The sequence below is a fragment of the Bos indicus genome, chromosome 11 (genome assembly GCF_029378745.1).
Source record: "Bos indicus isolate NIAB-ARS_2022 breed Sahiwal x Tharparkar chromosome 11, NIAB-ARS_B.indTharparkar_mat_pri_1.0, whole genome shotgun sequence".
Taxonomy (NCBI): domain Eukaryota; kingdom Metazoa; phylum Chordata; class Mammalia; order Artiodactyla; family Bovidae; genus Bos; species Bos indicus.
The window spans coordinates 97312781-97323449 of NC_091770.1; positions in this window are offsets into that span (position 1 = coordinate 97312781).

Consider the following 10669-nt stretch of genomic DNA (forward strand, 5'->3'; position numbering starts at 1 on the left):
AAATACCAAATGAGAATGTATGAAACTGTAAATACTGGTTGAATTTCCTCTTGTAAATTCAGTCATCTTGAAAGTGAAAGTGAAAGTGAAGTCGCTCAGTCGTGTCCAACTCTTTGCGATCCCATGGATGGTAGCCTACCAGGCTCCTCCATCCATGGGATTTTCCAGGCAAGAATACTGGAGTGGGCTGCCATTTCCTTCTCCAGGGGATCTTCCCAACCCATGGATTGAACCCGGGTCTCCTGCATTGCAGACAGACGCTTTACCGTATGAGCCACTAGGGAAACTTACAATCAGTCATCTTACAAGGCAGATTTTTTTTATTATACAATCAGCCACCCCAAGCCAGGAACTGCCTCAGAAGTCACTGGCAGTTGAAGGTTGGCTTGGCCACATTCAAGTTGCTCCCTTCTTGGTGCCTGTGATGTGCCGATTCACTGAGGGGACCCTGCTGACCTCCAGCACCCATGAGCAGCTATCACAGCTTAGTGCCCAGGACAGGAACTGAGCAGCCCAGGAACCACGGTCACACCTGCAGCCGAGCTGCTTCTGCTCCTTGGGGGGTCTCTCAACCCTCTTTACAAATGGAGGCCGATGGTAATTCAGTTGTATTCTCTTTTTGAATTTAGGTAAATGACTAGCTTATCTGACTTTAAGCACAGTCTCTTCCTTGTTGTATGAGTCACCAACTGCTCCTTTCAAAAGTCCAGACCCCAAAGAATCATCCTGCCTTGGGCAACATGAAAGTCAGCTTATTGTTCTGCAGAATGCCTGGGAGGCAGCTTGTCCGGTGATCAGAGTGGCACTTGGGGGAAATTCTTCAAGATGGCAGGCCAGCCTCAGACTCTGTGGTTGGAAGCCCCTCCCCACAAAAGATCCTTATCTGCTCCAGGGGAAAGTGTTACATGTCTTAAAGATCTTTTCCAGACAACAGCTATACTTTCTAGCAGCTGCTGACCCCTGGCCTCCATCAGAACTCATGATGACACAGAACTTAACAGAGAGTGATGGAGGAAGACAGCCTGGGTGAGGGGTTCTCTCCTGTTCACTAGGAAAGGAGAATTTCCTCTTGGTAGAGTTTAATGACCCCAGTGTTCACAAGAAAGCTGGTCGGGGTGTGCTAGTCTTTTCACTGCTCTGTGAGTGAGTTTAAACTTAAATTTACCCCAAGGCTTTGCATTATCATTGTGCGGTTCAGTCCTGGACCTCAGGATTTCCTGCTGGCCATGTGCACTTTTTATTTTTTATTGGTAACTAAAGTATGGTCAAGCATAAAATAAAAACACAAATCATAAATATACAACTCAGTGAATTTTCACAAAATGAATGTACCCACGTCATCAAAAAACATGAGGCTGAAAACTCCCCTCCTTCCCTTCCCTGGTGGCCCAGTGGGTCACTCCAAGCTCCCAATACAGGGGGTCTGGGTTCAATTCCTGGTCAGGAAGCTAGATCCCACGTGCTGCAACTAAAGATCGCATGCTACAGTGAAGACTGAGAGTCCCACGTGCCACAGCTAAGACCCGGCACAGCCAAAATAAATACATAGATAAATAAATGTGGTTTAAAAAAAAAAAAAGCTCCCTCATTCCTCTTCCCACTTCCTGACTAGTAGCACTGTAGATTAATTTTGCCTGTCTTTGAACTTTATATGAATGGGTCGTATATCGGTCACACTCTTGTGACTAGCTTCTTTGGCTCAACATTATGTTTCTGAGCTTTATCCACTTGTGTATGATCGTAGTTCCCCATATTCATTTCTTTATTCATCTGTTCTGTAAATGGGATGGTCTCCAAAACTGCAACTCAAACTGCATCAAAGTGCCATTCCCTCCAGCACACCATTTCAGCTGTGAGCTAGATTGTCATACAGAATCCTCTCCTCCTAGAAACAAGCAAATGATGGATATATGGAGGGACTCCTGGGCCAACAGTATAGTTTCAATTTGACTGAGCAAAGAAAGGGCCATGTTTACATTTTTTCCTCCAGTTCTCAGTTCTTGGGTCTCCAGAGAGAGGGCTAAAGTCAGGCTGTCTTTGGAATGTGCTTTAGAATTCAAGAGGGCCTTTCTGCTGAGGGCATTTAACTGGGAGAGGATCTAGAGGCTGAAGTTATCAGTAACCCTTAAAGAAGAAGCGCTCTGCATAATTCATTGAAAGGAATGGCTGTCTAATGGGTGGGTTTTTGGAACACATTGTTGGTACAAGATGGTCGATGTATTGAAGGAAAAAGGTTTTCTGAGACTATGGATTCTCCCACTGGGAGAGGGAGCTGCATCAGCTACACACTTCACCTAGCACCTGGAGCTTGCTGGTGCTCACTTCTTAGAGGTAAGCTCTGCCTGTCTCTCAGCTCTGTGGACAGGCAGGGTGAGCAGCACTTTTGAGAGGAGGCTGAAGTGAGGACCAAAGAGGGCTGGCATGGTAGGGGATGATCGCTGGGCGCTGCTAATCTGTATTCCTCATCCTGAACCATCTCATCCTCGTGGGAGCTAGCTAGAGCCTGACCTCTTGATCCTTCCTTTGTTCCTTGGTTTTAAAACATTTATTGAGCTTGGTGCTAGGCACAGGGATCACAGTGGGAAACAAGACAGTGTCCTTGCTCTCAAGTCACAGGAAGTCCCTGACAACAGGAAATGCTGGTAACTTCTAAGAACTGTGTGAGAGCCAGACAAGGTCCTTGTCGTTAAGCTGCTTATGACTGGCGAATCAGCAGATAGCCAGGGTTCAGTGTGTGATAGCTTCCAGGTAGCCAGACACGATAGAGAAGCCTCAGCAGGAAAGTAAGACTTTTTCCTTACAGACTTCACCGTGGACATAGGAGCTTCTGGCTCTTGCTTGTTTATCACTCATGAGGCACTTTGCGAAGTACATTACAATCTTTATCTCACTGTACTGCTCCCCACCACCCTTTCGGATCAGAACACTTATCTCCATTTCACAGATGGGGAAACAAGTTCAGAGAGGTTAAGCATCTTAACTTTGTTCAGTGAGCCTTTTTTTTTTTTTTAATGAGCTACTCATCACCCAATAAATTTGTCTTTATTTTTAACTTTCTATGTCCCTGGTTTCTGCAGTGAGCTTTCTTTTTTTTGGCCTTGAGGCATGTGAAATCTTAGTTCCCCAACTAGAGATCAGCTTGAGTCTTAATCACGAGACCACCAGGGAAGTCTTTGTTCAGTGAGTTTTGACCATAGAAACTGTGTTCTTAATTTATCACTTGACCAGAAGTTGAGCCACCCCTAACAAGCCTTCAGGCCCCAAATTTCTGCCAAGGAATCCAAACAGATGAGCATGTCCAATTTGGTCAAACTCAGGCAGCTCAAGGAAAAAGAAATGAGAAGCTCATTAAAGGAAGAGGAGAATGGGTAGAGGTTACTCGCTTATCTGCACGTCTTGTGAACATGGGGAGCGGGTTAAAAAATAGGCATTGTTACAGTGTAAACTGTAACTGTCAGCTGGGCCAGGCTTCCATGCTGGGAGATAACAAAGGGGCTTTGATTTTCATCCGGCAGAGATCCTCTCCCCAGAGGAGGACCCCGGACAAACTAACCCACTGACTAGTTTGGCCGCGAGTGCATTCAAAATAAAGAAAGGTCTAAGATAACCCCCATCTTCTTGAGTCTTGACTGACAAGGAAGGCATCATCCCCTTTGAACAGAGACTGTTCTTCTGGCGATGACAGTGGGAGGGAGGGAGCTGATCAGTGGGAAAGTCTTTCTCATTAAATGGCCAGAGGCAAAGATTCCGTGGAGCTAAACTCGGTGATGAAAGGGGAGCCGAGAATGACAGAATGTCAGTGGTTGGGGGAGGACAGGGGAGATGCAGAGGAGGCCGGGAAGGGGTGCAGAAAATGAAGCCAGGGCGCACCCCCACTCTGCGCTGCCCCCTGCCTTGCTGCCATTAGCTCAGTCCCTCTTGCATGAACAACTCCGGCTGATTCGGCACCCACTAAATGCAAGCCTCTGAAAACCACTTTGCATCTACTGTCTCATGAGATTCCCCTAACAACCATCTGGGACAGGTGCACTATGACCATGCCCATCTTACAGATGAGAAAACTGAGGTTCAGAGAGTGATTAACTGGCCCAGGTCTCATGGTCTTTACTACGGGATCCACTCTTAGATGGTGAAAAGGGGCAAGTGTCTAGTAACAGTGGATGCTCTGAATCTGAAAGCAAAGCCAGGCCAGGGACAGTGGGCAGGGCTACAGAGATGAGACCAGGGGACAGAGTAGACACAGGAGCTGCTGAGGAGCAGATCCTCAAGGAGCGCAGCAAAAGAAAATTGACCAGAGCAGGGCAGGTACAACAGGCAAACCCCAGCTCAGGGTCAGCAGGGGGAAAAGATTCAGGTCAGGAAGGCAGGTAGAGATGCCATTAGCCCCTGCTCACCCAACAGCTGTGAGGATCCTCTGGTTTGATACAGAAGTCAGGCAAGAATTTCGAACTTGTATGAAGCTCTGTCATCGAGCCCTTTTACCACCTAACATGCTATATATAACTTTCTCTTTTCCTGAAAGCACGTATGTTCCTGAAGGGCAGGGATTTTTTTCCCCCCCTGTCCACTGCTACATCCCCAGGGCCTAGAGCAATGCTGGCACTTAATTAGCACTCAAAAAGTACTTGTTGAATGAATAAATAGATATACAACAGTTATTGTTGTATATCTCCCAGGCACTGTGAACCTCCACAGCCCCGCTGATCTGGCCTGAGTATGGTGAATTCACCTCCTCCTAATAATTCCCCTCTTCCTATTAGGGTTCCATCCCAGTCACTGATTTCTGCAGTGTGAACAAGCAGGGCAAGAATGCATGGGACTCTAGGAAGCAGGATTAACACCCAGATGCTGAGTCCCTTGTTTGTGCTGCTACTGCTACTGCTAAGTCACTTCAGTCGTGTCTGACTCTGTGCAACCCCATAAACGGCAGCCCACAGGCTCCCCCGTCCCTGGGATTCTCCAGGCAAGAACACTGGAGTGGGTTGCCATTTGGTGGCAGTTAACAGATGTATTTGTTGTTGTTTAGTTGCTAAGTTATGTCCGATTCTTTGTGACCCCCTGGACTGTAGTCCACCAGGCTCCTCTGTCCATGGGATTTCCCAGGCAAGAATATTGGAGTGGGTTGCCATTTCCTTCACCAGGGGATCTTCCTGACCCAGGGATCAAACCCAGATCTCCTGTACTGGCAGGAGGATTCTTTACCACTGAGCCACCAGGGAAGCCTCTTAACAGATGTATACATTGACCAAAACTCAATTTATCTCATTAACATGGACTCTCTTCTTTGCTCTGCAGTGCCTAGAACCATCCCAGGGAGTTGATTCCCAAAGGGCTCCCCTCCATTCTGACTCTGTTGTAAGAAGGGAAAAAGAGAGATTAAAGAGACACCGTGTCTCCAAATCCTCATATTTGAAATCTTTAGTGAAGCCATCAAACAATCAGATGCCCTGGCTTTTATTTTTAAACAGCTTTCAACTCTAGAAAGTGCCAAACTCATGTCTAAGGTCAGGGGAACTATTTTTTCTGGGGAATTTTACTGAGGGGAAAAGGTTCCATCTCCCCGTGCATCCTTTTTTAAAGAGTCTTGGTCATCAAAGTCATCCTGCAAAGCCCTCTGACTTCTGAGGGAAGGGGAGCAAAGCTTCTGGTCTAGAGTTTGATGGACAGGATGTGGGCTTTACATTAAACACATGTGGCCGCAAGAATGCTCTTCACATGCAGCTTGCTCACTTCATTGAAATCCAAGGCATGCCTGGTGGGTTTGAGCCTGGTTTAGAGCACTTAGAGCTCAGTCACCTTTTGAAACCAGCATACATCTTTACAGATGTCTTCATTTTACCAAGTTTAATCAGACATCTGCCTGTGAGAAAATGTGATGTGAGTTGCCTCAGTCCACCTCAAGACATAGCTTTCAAGAAATGCCACTGATTCTGAAATATACTCTGGATCTACTGACTGAGTTTGAGGCAAGAAACCCAACCAGATTAAATATACTTATTGATTGTAAGGTATCTTCTGATTGCAGGAATGTCTAAATGTAAACAAGAGTGTTTATTAAAAGAGGAAATTCAGGAATGTTAGGCCCCATTGTCCTATGAAAAAGTAAAAAAAGAAAAAGGTTAAGTAATTCACCCAAAGCAACTTCTTGACTTCTTTCCTGCTCTTGACCAAAGTCTCCTCCATTCTCTTGATCAGAAGTCAACACTGCCAACCACAGTTTGCATGAGTGTGAGTGTGCATGAGCCATTAATAGCAAAGTATGAAACTTTGCTATTAATGGCTTTGATGAAAACTGGGAGATAAATGCACAGGGCCAACAAGTGGTGTGGATCTGTGTAACTTCTCCTGGAGGGTAGCCACCCTTTTTGATGAGGTAGATGTGTTCTCTGCAGGAACTGGGGTGGGTTTCCTGAAAACCTTATTTTTCAAATGAGAACTCCCTACAAATGTGGAAGAACTTTCTCTTCTCACCTGTTCTCCCTGTGGATCAAGGGATGGTACAAGATGAGCTGTTCAGCACCATTCACACTGACAGGGTGTTAACCCAGTCCAAGCTCGCTCTGCTCACCACATGACAGGTCAATGGATCAGAGGGATCAAAGAAGAGGTATTGAAGCAAGGAATTCGACTTTATTCAGAGAGCTGACTGATCAAGACGACAGACTAATGTCTTAAAATAACCATTGTTGTGGTCTGTGCTTGGGTTGGAAAAGAATTTCCAGACAAGAGGCAGAATGAGAGGAGAATAAAATTTATTAGAGGGGGAGAGGCTATTAGAACAATGGGCCCACTCAAGGGAGAGATGACCCCTTTAGTGGGCTAACTGCCAATTTTTATAGCCTCAAGATGGAGAAAATTCCTAGTGGAATGGTGGCATTAGGTGATTGGTTAGGATGATACAGGGTGGGTAATAGGGTGGGTATTTTACCTAATATGGATTCAATGAACATGAGTTTGAGCAAACTCCAGGAGATAGTGAAGGACAGGGAAGCCTGGCAGGCTGCAGGACATGGGGTTGCAAAGAGTTGGACACGATTGAGCAACTGAACAACAATATGGCATCAGGGAACTGGCTGGTTTAGATCTGGAGGCTCATGCAACAGTTGCTGTGGGGCTTGGTCAGTTCCAGAGTTTCTTGTTCTGTGGCCTTGGTATAGGGTTCCACTACCATCTTATCGGGGGTCTGGCTGCCAGGTTCTTTTATGGGTCAGAGATGGGGTAATGTGAAGAAACAAAGTCAAAAGGATGTTAATCTTGCAAATAGCTTCAAAAATGGCAAGCCTCAGGCAGGGGATATGTTAATGTCTTCCTTCCTGCCATCTACAGATGTACAGGGTTCCGAACAAAGGCATTTTTAACAGTCAGGTAGAGGGGCAGGATTCTCTGAGGTAGGCCATTATGATTACACTAATAAAAGCAATGAAGAGCAAATCAAAGAAACAATTCCAACACAGAGTCAGAATTGACTTCTCCCTGCAACAGGGGGACTTGGCCATGATACAGGGAAAAGGGGAAGAGAAACAGGTTCATTCTCTCAGTTCCTCCTCTCACTTACTCATGCTTTGTTCCCCTCAGTAAGTCTTCACTGCTGCTCATTTAGTGCCAGCTTCTCTGCAGGGAGCAGAGGAAATGGATCAACTAAAAACAGCTCATACCCTCAGAAAACAGGAGCAAAAACTGGTAACTGCTTGTTATCTATTAATTCAACAAATAATTATTGAGTACCAAGCACTGGGGAAAGAGCAGGAAAGAAGTCAAACACAGTCTCATCCTCATGGAGTTTACAGGCTTGTGGTGAGGGACACAGATATTACTCATCATTGTACACATCATTAATTAATTGTCATCGTGGCTACTACACAGGAGAAGTAGAGAGTGCCAGGGGAGTATGTTACAAGAGGTGGTGTTGGGAGAGTCAGCAGGAAAAGGAGAGAGCAGATGAGGAAGAAAGAGACAGGAAGGAAGAACTCCAGAGGCATCGCCCGGACCCAGTGGGCGTCATGACGCACAGCTCAGGTTGGGCCCACCCAGAGACTGGACAGGGGAGACAGGAGGAGGGGAGAGAGCAAGCCCTCTCTCTAGGAAGTGAGAAAAGGCTCATGGAAATGCGTGGAGTCTTGAAGTCAACCTTTCTCCCTTGCTTTCTTGCTCACCAAGAATAATAATTGAGGGTGCCATGTTGGAAGCACTCTATGATCATATTTACCACTGAGGTCACTGTCATCACTCTCTATACAGATGAAGAGGCCAGAGCTCAGCAGGGTGAGTGCCTGGCACCCCCTCAGATCACGGTGCCCTATGTGGCTGAGTGAGGACCAGGACCGGATCCGCCTCACTGCTCAGCCACAGCGCTCTGCTGCCCGCTCTTGGCTGTGGGAGGGGAGACTACAGCTGAATCACCATTTAACAGATGAAGGAGAGAGGCTCCTGTCACACAGGCAGTGAGGACCAGAGGAGTCTCCCAGGAGTGGCCTTCCCGGATTGGGTGGAACACCCACTCTACCCTGGAAGGTCTGCTGCGTGCAACCCTGACCCTCCAGAATGCTCTAGAAGTCAGTGGACACCTTGGGACTGTTTGGAGATGTGGACGCCCCCTGCTGGCCCAGAACCATTCAGGTGGTGAGACAGGTGGAAGGGGCACACCAGTGGGTCCTGGTGATGGAAGCAAGAGTGAGAAAATTCTAAAGAATTCATCTAATTTTGTTGTTGTTTAAAGGATATTCATGACTTATGTCGGAGAAGGCAATGGGACCCCACTCCAGTACTCTTGCCTGGAAAATCCCATGGATGGAGGAGCCTGGTAGGCTGCAGTCCATGGGGTTGCTAAGAGCCGGACACGACTGAGCGACTTCACTTTCACTTTTTAATTTTCATGCATTGGAGAAGGAAATGGCAACCCACTCCAGTGTTCTTGCCTGGAGAATCCCAGGGACGGGGGAGCCTGGTGGGCTGCTGTCTATGGGGTCACACAGAGTCGGACACAACTGAAGTGACTTAGCAGCAGCAGTAGCAGCATGACTTATGTCGTAGAAGGCAATGGCAATCCACTCCAGTACTCTTTCTTGGAAAATCCCATGGGCAGAAGAGCCTGGTAGGTTGCAGTCCATGGGGTCGAGAAGAGTCGGACACGACTAAGCAATTTCACTTTTCACTTTCATACCTTGGAGAAGGAAATGGCAACCCACTCCAGTGTTCTTGCCTGGAGAATCCCAGGGACTGCGGAGCCTGGTGGGCTGCCGTCTATGGGGTTGCACAGAGTCAGACACGACTGAAGCGACCTAGCAGCAGCAGCATGACTTATGTGTGTCCTGGAAAGACTCTGACAGGTAAAAACAGACAATAAGCTTTGCCAAACTCTGGGGATTTCAAAGTGGACCTGAGCTTTGGCAGAAAGGGTCCCGTTGTGGAGCTGGAAGGAGGAGAGGCTGGGATCAGAGAACCTGGCTAACTTGTCCAAGTGCTCAGGAACGGCACAGATGAAGAGTGGAGATTTGGGCCCTATTTGTCCAAAGGAGGAAGAGGAAAAAAGAGGGGGAGCAAAATGAACTTTTACAAACATTTTTACCTGATCTCAATTAACACATGATATGAAAGATATGTTTTAACTGTGTGCCTTGGAAGAAGGGAAGGCAAAACACCGATATTGCCTGACACCAGGTGCCACTGTTGCATACCTTCATTACGGCAAAACCTTCCTTGACTGGATGAAACGTGAGTTTTATCATTTCATAAATATTGCTAGGGAGCCTGGGCAACTGTGAAAGAAGGCCCATACATCACCCTCTAGGCTCACTTCGGATTTCAAATAGGCAAAGTTAAGTCATTAAAAAATGCCACAAAGATTATAGGAAAACAGAAAACATGTACCCTAATTGTGAAATGATGATTTTTGAACTAAAATAAGTTAATAGAGACTATGACACATAATCAGGCAAATGACAAGGAAAAAAGCAGGGCACTGGAAAAAAGTATGAGTTGAGTGAATCAATGAGATGAGGGAATAAACATAAATCTATGAGGGAAATAGTGTCCAATGGACAGATGGCTAATAACTTTGACACTTGGCACAGAGGTTAAATACTAAGGAACATGTCAGTCTGTATAATCCTTTCTATATTACAGGTGAGAAGACCCCAATTTAACAAAAAGCAGTTAAAGTGATAAGCCCACAGCTGGTCTGTGGGGAAACAGGAACTCACTTATGTGGTGTGTGAATCCGCCCAGTGTTCCTGACGAAACGTGGGCTGACAGGATGATACCTTCCTATGCCTCTGGGCTCACAGACCTCACTTTGGGGGGCAAATCTCAAGGACAATAGCTCAAGAAGAAACAGCAACTAGAGAGCAAGATTCTCTACCCAGGTGCCTGCAGTTAGGAACCGGTTACCTAAAATTCTGTTCAGAATAGTCCATTGCTACAAAAAGTTCCAGTTTGTGGTCAGAGGGACAAGGGAGATCATCCCAAGTAGACATTTGGCTGTGTGACTTTAGATTTGACACTTAACTTCTCTGAACTTCATTTAACGTCCCTCCTTAATAAACTGGGGATATCAACAGGTCACTACCTCCCTGGGTTGTGTATTAAAGGAGGTCACGTCTCGAAGTGTCTACACAGCGCCTAGCCGGGTGTTCAACAAGGGGTGGCCGTCTCCATTGGAAGGTGACTACTG